Raw genomic sequence first — 18,795 nt, 5'->3', positions numbered from 1 at the left:
ATCTTGGACACAGACATAAGGCAGCTGCCTCCCAGCCACATTAGGCCCGTTGGCCTCTGTTATTGAGGCACACATGTTGTGTGCATCCTGCATGAAACCAATGATAGAATAAATACAGCGTTAACAAGCTCGGAGACTCCTGTCTTCATTACAGGCATTTTACTACATAAATTGGCGACGAGGATCACCACCAGAACTCACGGAAGAGCATGCAAGGAGCAACGCCACCGCCACCCTTTCTCCAAACTCCAGGTAGGGCTGCCATCCCATGGCCACAATGGCAGCCCCTATTCACGACATATGTGGAGGCCCTAGGTGGGGCAGAGTTCTCAGCGGCGAGGCGCAGGACCATGTTACTAAATGCCCTGGGAGTGGAAGGTCAAAGAATATTCGAGAGTCTCACCCCGATACCGGTGGCTGGCGACAATGACGATGTTTTCAAGGAGGCAGTCAGGAGAATCATAAAAAGGTTTGCCAGTAAAGAGAACACAGTGCTCCACAGGATACGGTTTTACACGCGAAGGCAAGAAATGTCTGAACCAGTTGACGATTATGTCACCAAGCTGAGGGAATTAGCAGCGCTGTGTAATTTTGGCAACAATGCGGAGAGCCTCATATGTGACATGTTGGTCGTCCACACTAACAGTCGGAAGGTCCAGGATAAGTTTATTGTGGAAAAGGAACTGCAGTTGGAGAAAGCGATTGAGATCGCCAGAGCAGTCGAGGAAACGCCGGGAAGACGAAAGGAGCTTACTGGGGCCCAGAGTTCCGCTGAAATACAAGCTGTGGGTTTCCATGCAAGAAGAGAAAGGCCGGCAACCGACACGAGAGAAGGGAGAGGGAACAGGAAAGAACCCCTAAAGTGTCACAGGTGCACCAGCACGAAACACCTGGCGTTTGACAGGGAGTGCCCAGCCAGAGACAAGGAGTGCTCCATTTGTAAACGCATTGGCCATTTCTCCATTGTGTGTCGGTGGAGGAACAAGAAAGTCTCCAGCCTTAATGCAGATCGCAATACAGAGAAAGAATCATCCTCAGAAGATGAAGGAAGACCCACAGTCATCATGGTGAACAGCACAAGAGCAAGGAGAGAGAAACCGCACTGCATGATCAAGATCGATGGGATGGAAACAAGGGTCATGGCAGATTCAGGTTCGGATCTAACGATCATTCCCCTTCGCACATATAAGGACATGGTGGGAAAAGAAAAGGTGCAAGTGCTTATGACGAGGCACAAACCCACGGTTTTTGGAGGGGCGTCAGTCGAACTGTTAGGATACATCAAAGCCAAAGTAGAATTCAAAGGAAGGGAAACCACAACCAGGGTCTCCTTCAGTCACAAAGGCCCAGCAGTGCTAGGGTGGGACGACCAAGACAAGCTAAAAATCAGACTGGATCCCAGCACCGAAGATCAGGTCATGTCGGACAGGGTGACGAGCGGACCTGTCGTCAAAAGCGACTACCCAACACTTTTCTCGGAGGAGCCGGGGCACATTAAGGGTTTCCTGCACAAAATAGTGCTCAAAAGGAATGCGGTCCCTGTAAAACACCGAGTGAGGCCAGTACCAGCCACGGCAAGGGACATCCTCAGAAGTCAGTTGGAAAAGATGAAGATGGAGGGTGTCATCGAAGAAATCGAAGCATCTGAATGGCTGAGCCCTGTCGTGCTTATAAAGAAACCCCAATCACAGGAACTCAGAGTATGCATAGATCTACGCAGTTTAAACTTGGAAGTCATCACAGATAACAACCTTCTTCCAAGCATAAATGAATTCATTCTGTTAATGAAAGAAGCCAGAATATTTTCAAAACTGGACATGAGGAATGCATACCACCAAATACAGCTACATGAAGAGTCGAAACCCCTCACGGCATTCATCACTCCATTTGGCACCTACCAATTCACCAAGATGCCATTCGGGTTGTCATCAGCAGCATCGGCTTTCCAACGCATGATGGATGTCCTGCTAAGGAAAGTTAAAAATGTGGTGTACTTCCAGGATGACATCCTCGTGTATGCGGAGGATGAGCAGACGCACGACGCCACGTTAAGAATTGTCCTAAACAAGCTACAAGAAGCAGGGGTGCGGTTACGGTATGAAAAATGCTTGTTCAGAGTGAAAGAAGTTGAATACTTAGGGTACAAGATTTCAGAAAAGGGTATCCGTCCCAAACAGAATCTCATGCAAGCAATCATTAAAGCACCGGAACCAAACAGCAAAGAGGAAGTAAGGTCATTTCTGGGGCTGGCTGAATACTATGCGAAGTTCATACCGATGTTTTCCGAGATCACGGCACCCCTTCGCGACGTACTCAAAAAGGGCTCGGAATTTGTATGGCAAGAACCCCAAAGGACGGCGATGGTGAATATAAAACAGCACATCATAGATGCCCCGTGCCTTCAACCGTTTAATCCAGCGTGGGTAACAGTCGTAACCACCGACGCCAATGCTTATGGACTGGGAGCAGTGCTAACACAAAAGAAAGGTGACACAGAACATGTGGTGGCCTTTGCATCGAAGGCATTATCGGAAGCGGAACAGAACCATTCCACCATTGAAAAAGAAATGTTGGCCTGCGCATGGGTGGTGGAACACTTCAGGACGTAGGTATGGGGCACCAAATTCAAGTTAGTAACTGATCATAAGCCCCTCATCCATATGCTCAGCCCGGGTGGCACAAAAGTATCCACACCCAGATTGGCACGCATTGCAGCCAAGCTGCAAGAGTACATGTTTGAGATCCAGCATATCTCAGGTTGGAAAAATTCACAAGCTGACTGCATGTCGAGACTGCCGGAGGGTAAGGATAAAGCCACCACGTTCCTTCATGGAGAATGCATAGTTGCATCCATCATGGACTTGAGAGCGCCCGATTACCTGGAACTCAGTGAGAGACACTGGGAAGAGGAAGATGGGAAAGACCCCACCATGGCCATGATTCGCAAATGGACCAAGGAAGGTTGGCCAACTGAAAAGGCGTTGCCCGAGGGCATGAGACCCTACTGGAAGGTGTCGGACGAACTGTCTGAAACGGAGGGGATGATTATGAAATCAGATCAGATTATTCCTCCCACAGGAATGAGAAGGATCATCCTATGTAGAGCCCACGCAGGCCACTTGGGAAACACCATGACCCGTCGCAGAGTGAGAGAGGCTTACTGGTGGCCATCCATGGACCAGGAGATTCGATCCATGATAGAACGTTGCCATGAATGTCTCAACAGCGACAAGAGACTTAAGGTTCGCCAAGCACCCCTAATACCCACGGAGATTCCAGAAGCCGTGTGGTCAAAGCTTGGCATTGACTTCATAGGGCCCTTGGAAGCAATGGCACCTGAACACCGGTATGGCATAGTACTGGTTGATTATCTATCCAAGTGGGTGGAGGCCGCGTTCGTCCCGAACATAACCACGGCAACCGTTATAGAAGTACTCACAGAAATATTCCAGAGGGAAGGCCTCCCCAAGGAAGTGGTTACAGACAACGGGGTGCAACTAGTCTCAAAAGACATGGAAGAATTCTTAAAAAGAAATCACATAAAACAAAGGAAAGCAGCCCTATATCACCCCCAAGCCAATGGGCTTGTAGAGAGGGCCAACAGGTTCATAAAAGGCGCCATCCAATTAGCAACGGCTTCAGGCATGGACCCGCTCAAAACCACCAAGGAGGCCATAGCGGCCCACAGACTCACTCCAAATGGGATCACCCAAACATCCCCGTTCAAAATGTTGAGAGGGAGGAGTGCGGCATCCACGCTGATTCCACCATGGTTGTCGAAAATACGAGAAGATGAAGTGGTGGACATGGCAGAAGTAGTCTGGAGAATCGAAAGCAACAAGTCACGCATGAAATTATGGAGTGATAGGAGAAGAAGAACCAAGCAAGCGTCCGACATAGGAAAAGGAGACTTGGTAAAAATCCAGTTGCCGAAGAAAGATCAGGTCACAGGGTCTCGGTGTAGCCGACCCATCAAAGTGATTCACAAAGGAACAAATCATGTTTGCACGGAAGACGGGCGAGCGTGGAATCTTGAAAGAGTGGCACTATACCAGAAGACTCGGGGAAGAGCGAAGACCCCAGAGAGATCACGAACGGAAACCGAAAGAGACTACGGAGCAGTTGAAGAACGAGAACCAGAAGGAGACGACAGAGAGAGGGTGGAAACTGAGGTCGAACCGGAAGCACTGGGTGCAGATCCCGATCAGGAGCAACGGGAGAATTGCAGCAGAACTGATGATCGGCCCAGAAGAGAACACAGAAGACCGGTGAGATATAATGACTATGTTTTACAGTGATTCCGCTGTGCATTGAAAAAGGGAGATGTGTAGAGATATCGCGAGAGCGCGCGCTCTCGCGAGATCTCGTCACGGACCAAAGCTCCTCCCCCGCGCGCTTCGCGCGCACTACGGGACGAGCGGAGGACGCGACAAGGGGCGTCCTGCTGAGCCCTCCGGATACGGGGCCCGCTCCTGATGAATATTGGACACAGACATAAGGCAGCTGCCTCCCAGCCACATTAGGCCCGTTGGCCTCTGTTATTGAGGCACACATGTTGTGTGCATCCTGCATGAAACCAATGATAGAATAAATACAGCGTTAACAAGCTCGGAGACTCCTGTCTTCATTACAGGCATTTTACTACAAACGAACAAAAAAAACCTTCAAACAGGAGAAGTACAGGGGAGCTCCTCCGCGCCTTTGCTGAAGAGTCAAAGAGGTACTTCCCGGTACTTCTCAATGGTGTGCACGCCCTGAGGCGCGCTCCTGCTCGCTTTTATCACCTCACTTGTCTGTGGGCGTGGTCTCACCCCTCACATATGCCACGGACCATAAGAGAGACTAAAAAGTAGATTAGTAAATACTAATCTCAAGTCCTTAATTAGTCCTTAGTTCTTTTGCATTAGCTGTGGTATAAACACCGTTGCAAGGCTTCACAAGAAGCGTCCCAAAACACAGCGCAACAGCAGCACAGAAGGCGGCCAGCGGGGTCGGCAAAGAGGCACTTCCCAGTACTTCTCACTGAGGCGTGCTCCTGCTCCCTTTTATCACGTCACTTCTCTGTGGGCGTGGTCTCACCCCTCACATATGCCACGGACGTTGCAAGTCTTCACAAGGAGCGTCCCAAAACACAGCGCAACAGCAGCACAGAATGCGGCATGCGGGGTCGGCAAAGAGGCACTTCCCGGTACTTCTCACTGGTGCGCGCGTATTATGCCAGCAATGGTCAGTGCAAATCACATGCAAGAGGCTGCTAACTCAATCTCTCTATGCCAGTAATGGACACTTTAAATCACATGCATGAAGTGATTCAGGCTTCATGCATATGATTTAAAGTGACCATTATGCCAGTTATGGTCACTTCAGCAGTCTCCGTAAGCGTTTTATGTGGCCAAGCAAACCGATTGTATGGTTGGTCATTTAAAGCCCTTGTAGAGATATATACACGAACAGATGCTCACTCAACTAGTCCTGCACACACAATGCATTACATACAAAAATCACAAACATACATAGGCATACATACATCACAATAAATACATGAATTCCAATACATGATACTTACAATCCATGATACATACATAACAATAAAACATACAATACACACTTACCAATGCTGTCTGTCTCCACTCTAGGTCAGGGCAGGGGTATGCTGAGGCATGAGAAGGCTGGACGCGTGGCAGGGACTGTGTGAGGGCCTTTTACCTTTTTCAAATGAAAGGGCCTTGAACCTCCGAAGGGCCCCCAGCAACTGCCCGCATGTTGCCAGTCAGCAGTATTGTAACACAGCAAAATATTCCTTTCTCTATTTTTTCTCTGCGGTTTAAAATGTGCGCTTTGCAGTGCTCGCATTAAAAGCTGCATTTTCTCTGCCCAAGCGATATGCATACGTGTTATCACCTCATTGCCTTCAAACACTGGTTCCTCCACATGAGCCTCTTGCTGACAAAGAAGGGGTTAGAGCTCTTCTTCAGTGGGCATTTAGTGTTTAAAGGAATGGTTCGGTCAAAACTTTTTATTGCCCCTACGGGTCGGCCATGTGTTTTTAAGCCTAAGTCGCTCGATTTGAGAAAAATTTCCTATGGACCTTGCCCGAGTTTTCGTCCATTAAACGCACACGAAAACAGGCACCAGGGAGCCGCCATTTTGTGATAATCCTATCATTTCCCCCATCGCCCTGGCTGACCTGCTTTTGCGGCACTAAATCATATCCCCCGCCCCTCAGCCTGTCATCAGCAGACGCGTACCGCCCATTTCACAACGCCAAAGCACGTCTCGTGTCAACAATCGCTGCGCTTCAGCTAATGACGTGTCGCCATGGAAATGGCAGGGCGCCTCTTTCCTCAACAAGTATAAACAGACCGTTTCACAACACACAGCAGCAGATTTCCGATTCCATTCCTCTCTCTGTGTTACTTTGAGTACTCTGTGACTCGTTTCTGTGCTCTGGTCAGCTACCTTCGTTGCTTGTAGCCCGTGTGGACAGATACCAGTACCACCGCTATCAATTATTTTAGTTTGTGCAACACACAATGGATACAATAATGCCCTACATGTACGAGCCCAAGTATACCGAGGAGGAACTACTGGAAAGGGAAACACGCGAAAACGATGGGGCTTCGGACAGCAGTTGGCAGGATGAATCAACGGATGAAGACACTGGACCTAGTCGCATGGACGGTGTTTCCACCTGGTGCACATGCAATCGGTGCGAGCTAATGCCGACCGAGGAGGAGAACTGCTGCTGCTGTGAAAACTCGGGATGCGTGGCCTACATTTCGGAAGTCGAGCCATGGCCGCAATGCATCACCGAGCTACCGTACTTCAGGGCAGCCTGCCTCACACGGTCCGTGTTGAGGATAAGGATGGTGCTTATGCACGAACTTCGCGCAACGGTTCATACTCTGCTTGTGATGCCACTCCTATTTCATGATCTTCTACTATATCCAAAATTACATATACATATCATTGTAATGCATGAAAGTCTTTCAATAGTGTGCAGTATCTAGAGAGCATTTGTCCGAGCATAATGCCATTAGTTACAAGAATTGTCATTGACAACAAACGTTTATTAAACTTATCTTGGTCATTTAAAAACAGTTTGTTTCATTCCTTTTCACAGGTGGTACAGGCTGGTGGCCTATCGTTCCTTTACAAGGTGGCTTCACGGGAGGCTTGGACACCGCGTTCGAAGAGTGATACCCGCCTGTGCCGTTCGTGCCATAAGAGAAACGTTCCCGAGTGACAACGGTCAGTACAGGGGATTTTCTCTCACTGTGCTGCAACCTGAACTGTACAATGTGTAAACTTTTGTATTTTTGTGTCATCAAAATAAGCTACAAAATAAAACACCACATATATTTTAACAACGGTTGTTTAGATTTTTTAAATCAATCAAGTGTTTCTCCATTCAAGGATGGACGTCATACACCTGTGCTCGGAATGGGTGAAGTTCAGGTCGCTGTGAAGCGGGGTGGTCACTATCTAAGCTAACATAATATATTATCAATATTGCATGCACTAAATAACACTTGTTCAAAGTCTTTCAGTCGGTTATATCTCTATAAAAGTCACACATATATCAATGCTATCAATTAACATTGGATTATACAGGCCTTAGGTCAAGGGTCTTGACCACTATGATACAGTGTTTGAAGTGTGGGTCTGTGCTCACAAGAATCTCCGATATGTGGCATTTGTTATTGATAGGCAACGATAGACTGCAGTAGGGGTCTAATGTTAGTTGGGGATCTGCTAGGTGGCCATCATGGCGTGGTCAGTGGTCTGGCACATGAAGAGAATACCTTGCAGGGACAGAATGGCAGTAACTTTCCACCGGCGAGGGTGCGTGGGCAAGGACACGTTTGTGGATTTGTACAAGCCATGTGCTTGGTTCAGGCCGGTTCACATGCAGGACTGTGATCTCAGAGAGTGATGTGTTACATTTATTAGCTGTTGCAAATACCTCTGGAGTTTTCCAGTCAGAGTGGGAACGAGGCTGTGGGCCATGTGCTCTGCGCGCTGTACTATCGCAGTGAGGCCTGGTCACCAAAATGGAGTGGAAAGGGGGTACAAAAATGGATGCCCCGTGTCCTGCTCAGTGTTCCCATCTACGTGAATGTCATGCAAAGTTTACATCACATAAGGGCAAGGGACGGGCGCAAACGGCCAAGGTGCCAAACAGCATGTACACTTCAAAAGGTATCCCACGCCCAGGGGCAATCGCTCACATGGCCTCCTCAGACCCCGTGTCACCAGGCAGGCCTCCCCTGAGGCAGGCCGCCCCCCTGCAATCCACATAATACCACAACATACACACGTCATTCCTTCACAAACACACCCCTGTTTCTAATACTTTATAAACCACTTGATATGTCTCATGAGAATGTCTTTGTGGTTTGCAAGTCAACTTCTGAACCTTCTACCTGAGAAGCACTGAGATCTATTCTAATCTGCTCGTCGCCGTGCTATCTGTGACCAATTCGAGCAAACTCGTCAGTGTGCTACCTGTGGCCATCTACCTGTTCTCCTGCAACATACTGCTCGGCCTGCTGAATCCAACTGTTTGTTGGTCAAGGTAAGGCCATGTATCCTAGTCATATTTCAGTCATTTTTACATTTCAATCTATTTGCTATTACAGTACCCAATAGAGCTATGGTCATTGGTCTCATTGCTATTGACTTGAGTTTCAATTGTTATGCTATCAATAGATCTATTTATTTTCATCTGTGTCAATTGTCATCGAATTGCATCCTTCGGGGGTCTAGTCTATAATGTAAGCATGGTTCCTTTTCGTGCAAAACAGAACATCCAAGGGACGAGTCACATGTTCAGAGTTTAGTCACATAATTTAAAAAATTTCTGTAATTTATGCAAATACTAAGCCGCACATGATGAATTGGTATAGTTCCGGCGACCAAAACAAACCTTGCATTGAGTATGGTATGGTTCATTTACTTTTTTAGGACATTTTTATAAAAGGTTTTATAATAATCTTGATATTTACTTTTAAGAATTTTCAACAATGCCTGCCTGTTCGATTAGCGGTTGCCCTTCGAAGACCCATGCTAAATTTGAAGGCACTACAATGCATGCATTCCCGAAAACTGTTGATCGAATAAGAGAATGGGTCAGACATTGCGGATATCCACTGGATGAGCTGGAAAGTAGAGTCCAACAAGTCTTTGAGGACAAGAGGGGTGATTGATACCGCATCTGCAGCCGGCACTTTCCCTCGAACATGTACACCACATCTTGGGTAACAAAGAAGAACAAACGGCGATCAACACGAAAATTGCTCGCAAATGCTATTCCCACTCTATTCATCCAAAATCCGCCACTGGTGAGTCAAGTGTCCGTTTTTAGCTTTAGGCCTTACTGTAGTGTGTATGTAGCCGAATGGATTCATTGATATTTTAGGTGTTGTTTCCAATTTGTAATACTTTCGACATTGATATGAGTGTATAGCTTTTTGAATAATGACATTTATCAATATATTATTTGTAGATTTCATAACCCACAAACGAAATCTATATATGGGCACAGGGAACTGTGCTATATTTTGCATTACTCAGGTATTCTGTCTCCTTACATGGCCATTTTAAATATTGGCATTTCATTATCAAACAATAATTTACCTTTACAACTTCTTGACTATCCCTTGAATCTGAAGCAAGAACATTCTACTTCCGTCACGTGCTCGCAGTTATCAACCACTTCTAGCGCGTATCAGGTAATCATACTTGGCTATTCCGCTACAGACTTGTTTTATGAATGTCAAGTAATAGTTTGTATGTATCGTGTGATTATTTTACCAATTGTTTGGTTAGTGCTTTCCAATTGATATACACCTTAGTTGTCGTCCCCTGGTGTTTGTTTTCAGTTATAATTAGTGTTATCCATACTAATGCAAGTACTGTCTTTCAGGGAGATGCTGAAGCCTCCACCACATTGACAACAACCCTAGATGTTCTTCAGCAGCCCGAGGTGTGGATACTGACAGCTCAACTGACCCTGATCATCAGGACTGGAACACTTGTTGTTTGATTGTTCTACACCATGTTTCATATGTAGTTAGCCGTTGATATGTACATGTGCGGTCAACCCCAAGCGTGTGTTGTGTTTTCAATATTGTAATCCTTACTAATGCAAATACTATGTTTCAGGCAGTTGTTGAATCGTCAACCCACGCACTTGATGCAGAGCCTGACATTCAACTAATTCCGGTGGAAGCGGGACCATGCGGATACGAATCGGCGCAACAGCTTTCGGAAGTGCGCACCACATTGACAACAGCCCTAGATATTCTTCAGCAGCATGAGGTATGGATACTGACAGCTCCATCGAGCGTGATCATATAACGTGATTCCATTTGCTATACTTTCTTCCCTATTAACGCAAGTACTGTGTTTCAGGGATATGATGGAGCTCCCACTACAATCACAAGATCCCATTTAGATGATGCAGATGTAAAGAAATCAGAGAAATAAGTCGATTAAATCTGTTCATTTTTAAATATTCTTTGATTCTTTTAGACAGTGCAACATTTGTGGTTATCTCTTTATATGTACTTGTGCCGTCGACCCCAAGTGTGTGTTATGTTTACGATATTGAAAACCATACTAACGCAAGTACTGTGTTTCAGGGAGCTGCTGATGCCTCCTCTTCAATACAATCATTCGTGGCAGTCCATGTAGAGCCAGAGGTATGGATACTGACATCTCCATCGATCTAGGTCATCAGAGCTTGAATACTTGTCGTTTGATTGTTCCACACAATGCTTAAATCGTGTTTGGCTATTGAGATGTACATGTGTGTTCGTCCTCGCGTGCGTTTTACGCTAACAATATTTTGATACACAGTAATGAAAATACTATGTTTCAGGGAGTCGATGGAGCCTCATTCCGTGCTGTCTATGCGGATACAGAAAATATAGTCGTTGCAGCGCAAGAGGAAGGGGAGACATGCGGATACGTACCGGAGCAACAGCGTGCAGATGTTGAAGGTCGAGTCAAAAAAGTTGCAAAGAAAAAAAACCAAAATAAGGTTAGTTACAAACAGTTCATAACTTTAGCCATTTTTTTGTGCTGGGGACTATTTTATGTTTTTTTCCAGTCAATTGTACTATACTTTATCTTGTGTTTAAACTGAACATCCCTTTTCCAATCTATCCTCTAGTTACCCATGGGTCTACGAACTATACATACACAGACAGTGAAGCGAATGAGAGATGTTGCTTGCCAGACCATTTACACTATGGAGGAACTATTAATTCAGACGCGGCATGTTGAGACTCGGGATTCTCATGTCCAATGGCCAGAACATGAAATGAATGTGTCCGGAGAATCCAGCAAAGTTTTATTGGACCATTGCTACAGTACGACCGCACTGCCGCAACAGAATGATACTGGATGTATTGAAGATAGCTCTGAAGTAGTCGCAGATCAATTCACACAATCTACACCCGCCAAAAAATTGCCACCAAAAAAGCTGTCGACATTGTTGTGTTCTCCCATCAATGTTGAGGTAGCAGATGATGAAATGACAGAGAATGAACCAGCAGCAGCATTCACTGACGCATCAGAACTTGATAGCAGCGATATTTCTTTCAAATGTGGTGATATGTCCTCAACGTCACAGGCCGAAACAACTTTGACGCAGGATGACAGTCTAATGAAAGAGGGAAATACATAGTATTCGATAGTTGTTTGATGGATATTATAAGTATGCTGAAATGTGGGCATTCCGACAGAGGGAAAGTATGTGGGAAAGCCATTGATTCATGTGACTCGTCAAAAACAAGGCAGTAACGTCACAATACATGCCGCCTGTAGATTACATCATACGTTCTCATGGTCTGCACAACCGATTCTGGGGAAACTGCCAGCAGGCAATTTACTGTGTGCAGCTGCATCACTTTTTAGTGGCTCCAGTTTTAGAAAGCTAGAGTCTTTCTTTCAGTTTGTGGGACTTCATTTCATTTAAAAAACGCAGTACTACAAATACCAACATGATTATCTGTTTCCGGCCATTAGTGATGCTTGGAAAATTGAACAATTGTCTCCAGCAAGTACATTCGAAGGCAGACGATTCAGGCTAGCCGGCGATGGACAGTGCGACAGCCCTGGATTTTCTGCCAAGTACTGCACCTACCACTTTCAGGACATGGATAGTAAGAAAATTGTGAGTTTGGTGGTCGTGCAGGTAAGACAATGTACATCCTCAGTGGCCATGGAGAAACTAGGATTTCTAAAATCAGTGGAATATCTACAATCGAGGGGAATGCACATCGACCTCATAGCCACAGACAGACACGTTTCAACTGCCAAGACAATGAGAGAGCAGGTCCCACATATTAAACATCAATTTGACATATGGCATCTTGCTAAATCAATCAATAAGAAAATCTCGGCTGCAGGGAAAAAAAAAGGTTTGGAAAGCATTTCAGAGTGGTCCCAGTCTATCAGCAACCATCTTTGGTGGAGCTCCAAAACTTTGAAGGGTCAGTGGAAATACTACTTGAAAAATGCCGGTCACTGATGTACCACTGTACCAACGTGCACCGCTGGTCAGAAAACCTACATTTCCTCCAATGTGAACATGGACCTTTATCCCCAGTGGAGTCACGGAAGAAGAAGTGGTTGAATCCATCTTCACCGACACACAAAGCCATTGAGAAGATTGTGTTCGATAAAACTCTATCAAGAGATTTGAGGGGACTGACAGAATTCTGCCACACAGGAGGTTTGGAGGTGTTCCACAATATGTGCCTAAAGTACAGGCCAAAGCGCTTGCATTTCAGCATACAGGGCATGAGACATAGGACTCTACTTGCCGTCTTGGCCCATAACAAGAATCTCGGCCGTGAACAATCTAGGACTAAGGGTAATGTAAGGATGCCTCGCTATACTAAGGCCTTTTCAAAAAGAAGTAAGCAATGGGTGATCAAACCAGTCTATGAGGAAATGGAGTTTGACTTTGTCAAAAGTCTTATTGTTGCTGTATTAGAGAAGCACAGATATGGAATTTTGAATGTTTCTGTGCAGAGCACTGATCCATTGCCACCCAACATAGCCACTGTGCCATGTCCACCCAAAGGAGAGCTGGTTGTGAAGTACAAATCCCGGTTTAAATAATTGTAATACGATTGTCTTTTTGTAAATAAATTTTATTGTACAGTGTGCATACAAAGTACGCTAACCCTAACCCCTACCTTCACCATCCTGGGTGCCGAACTACCTGGGTGTCATCTTTGAATTATCTCTCTATTCAACTCATATTGCTGACCTTGTCTATATGTGAATGTATATATTTTTCTTGATTTAACTAATTTTCGCAATCTCTTATAAATTCTGGGCACTGTTAACCGAGGGGAGGCTTGCGTATTGCAAATAATAAAACAAACAAACAATAAATCTCACTTTCACCTCAACTCCTCGGGTACTTTATACTTTCCCTGACCTTCCCCAAAAAATGTAAAGTCTCAATAGTTATGGTTCTTTGGGGCTTCAAAGCTCGCAGACAACGAAGACAAAATTGGGGCCTTAGAACGCGCCAAGCGAGCCGTTGCAGATGGGAGAGAAGCCAGTTCGCATTTGCACATTGAGGCGCACTACATAGATGGATTCGAAACTTCAAGTTCTCACAGATGGCTTTACTACGGGATGTTGCAAAGAAAGAATGTATGCTAATTTCTAGTGAAGGTCAGCGGCTTTGATTTTCAGCTCACGCCCTGAAGAGGCCCACAACTCGCACTGGCAGTATAAGGTTCTATTGTTTTTTGACCTTGAGAGACAGGGACCATGCAGAAAGAACTTCATTTGAAGGTGGGTTTGGGGGGTGCAATAACGTTTGAGACGATAAGGCAGAAAATTCTTAAACTAGACCGAGTTTCATGTTAGTTCAGTATATGAAAAATCATTGTCAAGAGCACAGTGGGATTTACGGACTGCATTACGCAGAGACACAATGGAAATTGCAAATATAATGTAAGTAACTCTTTAGACACTTTCATACCGGAATGAAGAAATTAATGAATGGATGCATGAATAAATGAATGAATGAAGAGCTTTGAAAAGGTTTGTGGGATCGTCCTTGTAGCGGGCACATGGGCATGAAGGTCCACATTCCACATGCATGTAGACAAAAAGTTGTTTCTCATTGTGTACCAACCTCGATTTATTTCGTTAGTTTTCGCATTGATTTTAGAGCCGAACATACTCCATTGCACTATCCTTGAAAGCAAATAGTTTCAGCTAGGCCGTAATTAATAAAATAAATAATATTAATAAAGATCGACTGGCGAGACTAATTATAAATTTTATGTTTTCAAAATAGGTACATCCTTCCATTTTGCCCCTGCCACCAGTTTCAGACACCGGCAGACGGTTTCTTCAGCCGCCAGCTGCAGCTTAATGTAAACAACTGCACCATTCTGATGATTTTATGGGACGATCGCCAAGGGCCCATTTGCCCATACGCGGTACTAGCGGCTAGAAGCAACATATCAACCTTTACGCTGGCCTAGTGACTACTTGATGAAACAGCTTTGCGGTTCAACGTGCGACAAAAGTGCCTCTTTGAACGAAACCAACACCCTGTGTACCATAAATGAACAGCGCGTGACTCACGATAAAGTTTTAAGGATTTGCGGATAGAGATAAAAGAAAATAAATGACTTTCGGAGTTCATATGGCAATTGCAGAATATTCTATAAACATTTAATGTCAAATAAATGTACTTTACCAAATTTACTGTGTTGCTGTTTGATTTTAAAGTACAGTTTCATATTCCGAATTGTGGCGCACTGTGTTGTGAGCTGATCTGTGTTGCTTTTCGGGTTCTGTGTGAAGTCGCGTAGAAGACGACTGGGCGCGTTTGCCTATGCAGCACAGTAACGTCACGGAGAGAGGCGGGGAATATGAATGTTTTGATAATGTCAGGCTCAGGGGCGGGGGATATGATTTAGTGCCGCAAAAGCAGGTCAGCCAGGGCGATGGGGGAAATTATAGGATTATCACAAAATGGCAGCTCCCTGGTGCCTGTTTTCGCGTACGTTTAATGGACGAAAACTCGGGTAAGGTCCATAGGAAATTTTTCTAAAATCGAGCGACTTAGGCTTAAAAACACATGGCCGACCCGTAGGGGCAATAAAATGTTTAGACCTAACCATTCCTTTAAGCTCCAATTAAGCTCCCTGCTGGTTGGCCATGCGGTGATAATCGGCAGCTATTGATCTTTTCTTTGTCGCCATTGAAAAATATGCACATGTGGCTCTGTGCCACAGCCAGGGGTGTTGTTAGGTCTGGAAAAGATCAGGGGCTAAGGTAATGTCGGGATTGGCGGGACGCAGGGCTAGCTATAGCCTTTTGGTTGTAGCCCCTGAGCTTCTATCCGGGGCTACAACCAAAAGACCTGGTACTATAGCCCTCTCAGCACCCCCTAGCAACGCCTCTGGCCACAGCCATCTCTTGCAGAGGAGATCACTGGTGTGAATAACTGTATGTTATACAGACAAGAGATACTTGCCGCCTGGGTGGAACCTCTCTCACGGTGAGACGTTGGTAATCACTTCCTTCGCATGAAATCTGCAGCACAATTGGCGTCTGCAAGTGCTCCCAGCCCTTGCAAACGCGGACTCTCCCTGTTGTCTGGAGGCATTTGTGACCATGGGCTGGACTGCTCAGACTGTTTTCGCTTCAACACACATCTTCAGCCAGGCTTGGCATGCAATGACGGCATGCCCTGGAAGGACTTAAGATGCACCAACGTGCCGTGGGCCATGGCAACCCTGTACGTGGTACGCTGTGCTGCACAGGACAGCACACCACTCCACTCACAGTTTCTTTTGTTATATATCAGCGCTGGCTGGCGCTCATTAGCCAGCCAGCGCTGGCTATATTAAATATAGAAAAACTTGGGAGTGGCAAACTTGCGCACCACTCACATGGTGATTCTTTTTTTTTTTTTTTATTTTATTTTATTTGGTTTTTATACAAACCTTTAAAAATAGGTGCAATTTTACAAGACTTTCAAAAACTTTCAAAAACAGCCCTCATAACTTTGCATTTTAGGTTTAGTATGTGTGATTACCCCCGAACTCATGAACCACCTCGTGGCTAAACCTTATTTTTTATGGCTGTCATAGCCAATAGGCGAGCTTTAGCTACCTGAAGAAAAGATACCAGAGCATACAAAGCAGGTTTCTTAGAACCATCAAACAAGGCTTTCCACCAATCGTTACGAGTTAAGCATTTAAAGTTCTTTGTAATTGTACTAAAAATGCGATTTCTTTCTTGCTCAAGACCAGAGCATGACATCGTCAAGTGCTTCAGCGTTTCATTTGGGCTGTTACAGAGGCGACATCTAAGGTCTGAGTCAGGTCGTTGGGACCAATAACATAGCCGTTCCTTCGTCGGCAGAGCGTTCAATCTGAAATGTAGGTATAGAGAACGTAACCACTGATCCGGAAACCGTGACAAGTAGGTTGGCACACAGCCATAGGCTCTAGCTTCTCCCGGAACTTCTTGCATTGACCTTGATTTTGCTCTTTGGGCACAGGTGTTTATCCAGTCATTTCTCCAGAGCTTCAGTTTGGCTGCATCAGGGTTTTCTAACAATAGTTGTGACGTAACATCATATGAGGTAAGAACCTCCTGACATAACTCATTCCATTGATGGACCATTGATGGCGCATTGGCAGACTCTGGGTTTTGGAGGATTGCAGTTTGGAGCATGGGTTTTGTTTGTGTTAGCTTCCTGTAAAGGTTTAGCAGATTCCAAGCAACCCTTGCGTGTAGGGAGATATACCCAAGCTCATATCTAATACAGACCGTCGGAATACCTTTTGGGAGATGTAAAACTTTGGACCAAAAGATATTTTCAAGAGTGTTCCACACTTCGTTCCCACAGCCAAAGGCATTTTGACCAGCATAGATTAGTGAGGGAACAGCCTTCTGCTGGAAAAAATATAAGGTCGGTTTTAAGGAAAGTTTTCCAAATTTTCTGTTTATTAGAGAAGCTTGACATGCTAGTTGGCGGCATTTTCTCTTTGCTTCTTCAACCCAAGGAGCGTCATTTCTACTTGCACTTAGACGCATCCCTAAGTATCGGGTGTTTAATACACGCCCAATGGGTTCTTTGTCTATGTACCATTTGAATGTCCTCTTATTTGTTTTTGCACCTTGCAGTTGCTCAAAGACGATGATTTCGCATTTCCCCCTGTTGATGTTTAGACCATTCTCTGATAAGTATTTTGCCACAGCAGTAAGTTTGCGTTGTAGACCTATAGGTGTTGAATCTAGCAAGATGATGTCATCCGCATAGATTAAATAGTCTACGTGTGTGCCGTGAATTTTGGGTGGGAACGTACGTACACCGTCGAAAGCGTCTTTGATGTCAGATATAAACAGGTTGAAGATGCTTGCTGCAAGGGGACAGCCTTGTTTCACACCTCTGTAGGTGTTAATAGGAGCTGATAACTTGCCTTTTATATCTAATCGCACTCTGATTGAGGTATTTGTGTGGAGTTCACAAATGGCGTCCAACAAACTAGTCGGGCAGGCCCATTTGGACATTTTTTTCCATAATAGCTCTCTGTTTATGCTATCGAACGCCTGAGATAAGTCCACCAGCGCGAGGTAGATCTTGGCGTTTGAGCAAAGTGCTTCCATCTTCATGAGGTTCAGCAGTAGGAGATTAACGCAACAACCTACCCCCTTTACAAAACCTGTCTGTCTAGGGTCTACGAGCTGGTTATTTGAAGACCATTCCAGTAGTTTTTGCTGAAGCAGGGTGGCATACACCTTTCCCAACACGTCAAGGAGTGCAACAGGTCTATAGTTTTTCGGATTATTGCGGTCTCCTTTTTTGAAGATTGGGATGATCACTGCGGATTTCCATGAGTTGGGGATCTTGCAACACTCAATGGTCCTTTTGAACAGTGCCTCACAGAAAGTTGCCCAATATTTGGGCTGGTGCTTAATCGTAAAGTTCGTTAGTCCATCAGGACCAGGCGCTCTAGAGTCATGTACATTCTTGATGACTCTCAGGATGTCTTCGTATCCAAAAGCGAGATCCCAGTGTGGTAAGTTTAGGGGCTTCCAGGTATGATTATGAGTACCTTTACGAAATAGATCAGAATAGAAATCTATCCATTCTGACTCGGGCACCAGGTTGGCCTGAAGGGCATGTTGAGGAGCAAGATGGTCATTTTTGAGTCTCCAGTAATCAGCTGGATTAGCGGACTCCATTTTTGCCAGCATGAGCTCAGAGTCATTTTTCAGCATTATAGCCTTATGGGACTTTAACCAGTTCTTATAGTCCTGTTTGATCTTTTGAGCTTGACTTCCTTCTGTTGGGGTTTTTTTTTGTGCCATTCTCAACTGTCGGCGTAGAAGGCGTTTCCGTTTTTGTACTTCAAGATCAAATTTATGTTTAGGTATAAACTGGGTGTTTCTTAGTGAATTTTTTTGATCTTGGTATTGCGTCAACAAGTGGTCATACTCCAGAGAGTCGGAAGACTGGAATCTCATAAGAATATTGATCACCTCACTTGGTTCAAGATTTAAACGAACCCGGCCAGTTCCTGTTCGAACAGAGTAAGACCATAGGTCCTGGAAAGGGTGAAGATTCGAAGTAAACTTCTGTACCACCATGTCATGATCGCTATGAATCATTTTGATGACATTAAACCTGTCAGTTCTTTTGTGAATCGTTGGAGATACAAAGATGTAATCAAGTGTGGACTTTTGTTCACCTCTTCTCCAGGTTGGAGCCGCCGGAATATCACCAAG

This window comes from Ambystoma mexicanum, chromosome 3q (genome assembly GCF_040938575.1).
Source record: "Ambystoma mexicanum isolate Mex_15411 chromosome 3q, UKY_AmexF1_1, whole genome shotgun sequence".
In the NCBI taxonomy this organism is placed as follows: Eukaryota; Metazoa; Chordata; class Amphibia; order Caudata; family Ambystomatidae; genus Ambystoma; species Ambystoma mexicanum.
Note: the sequence above shows the minus strand (reverse complement) of the source record.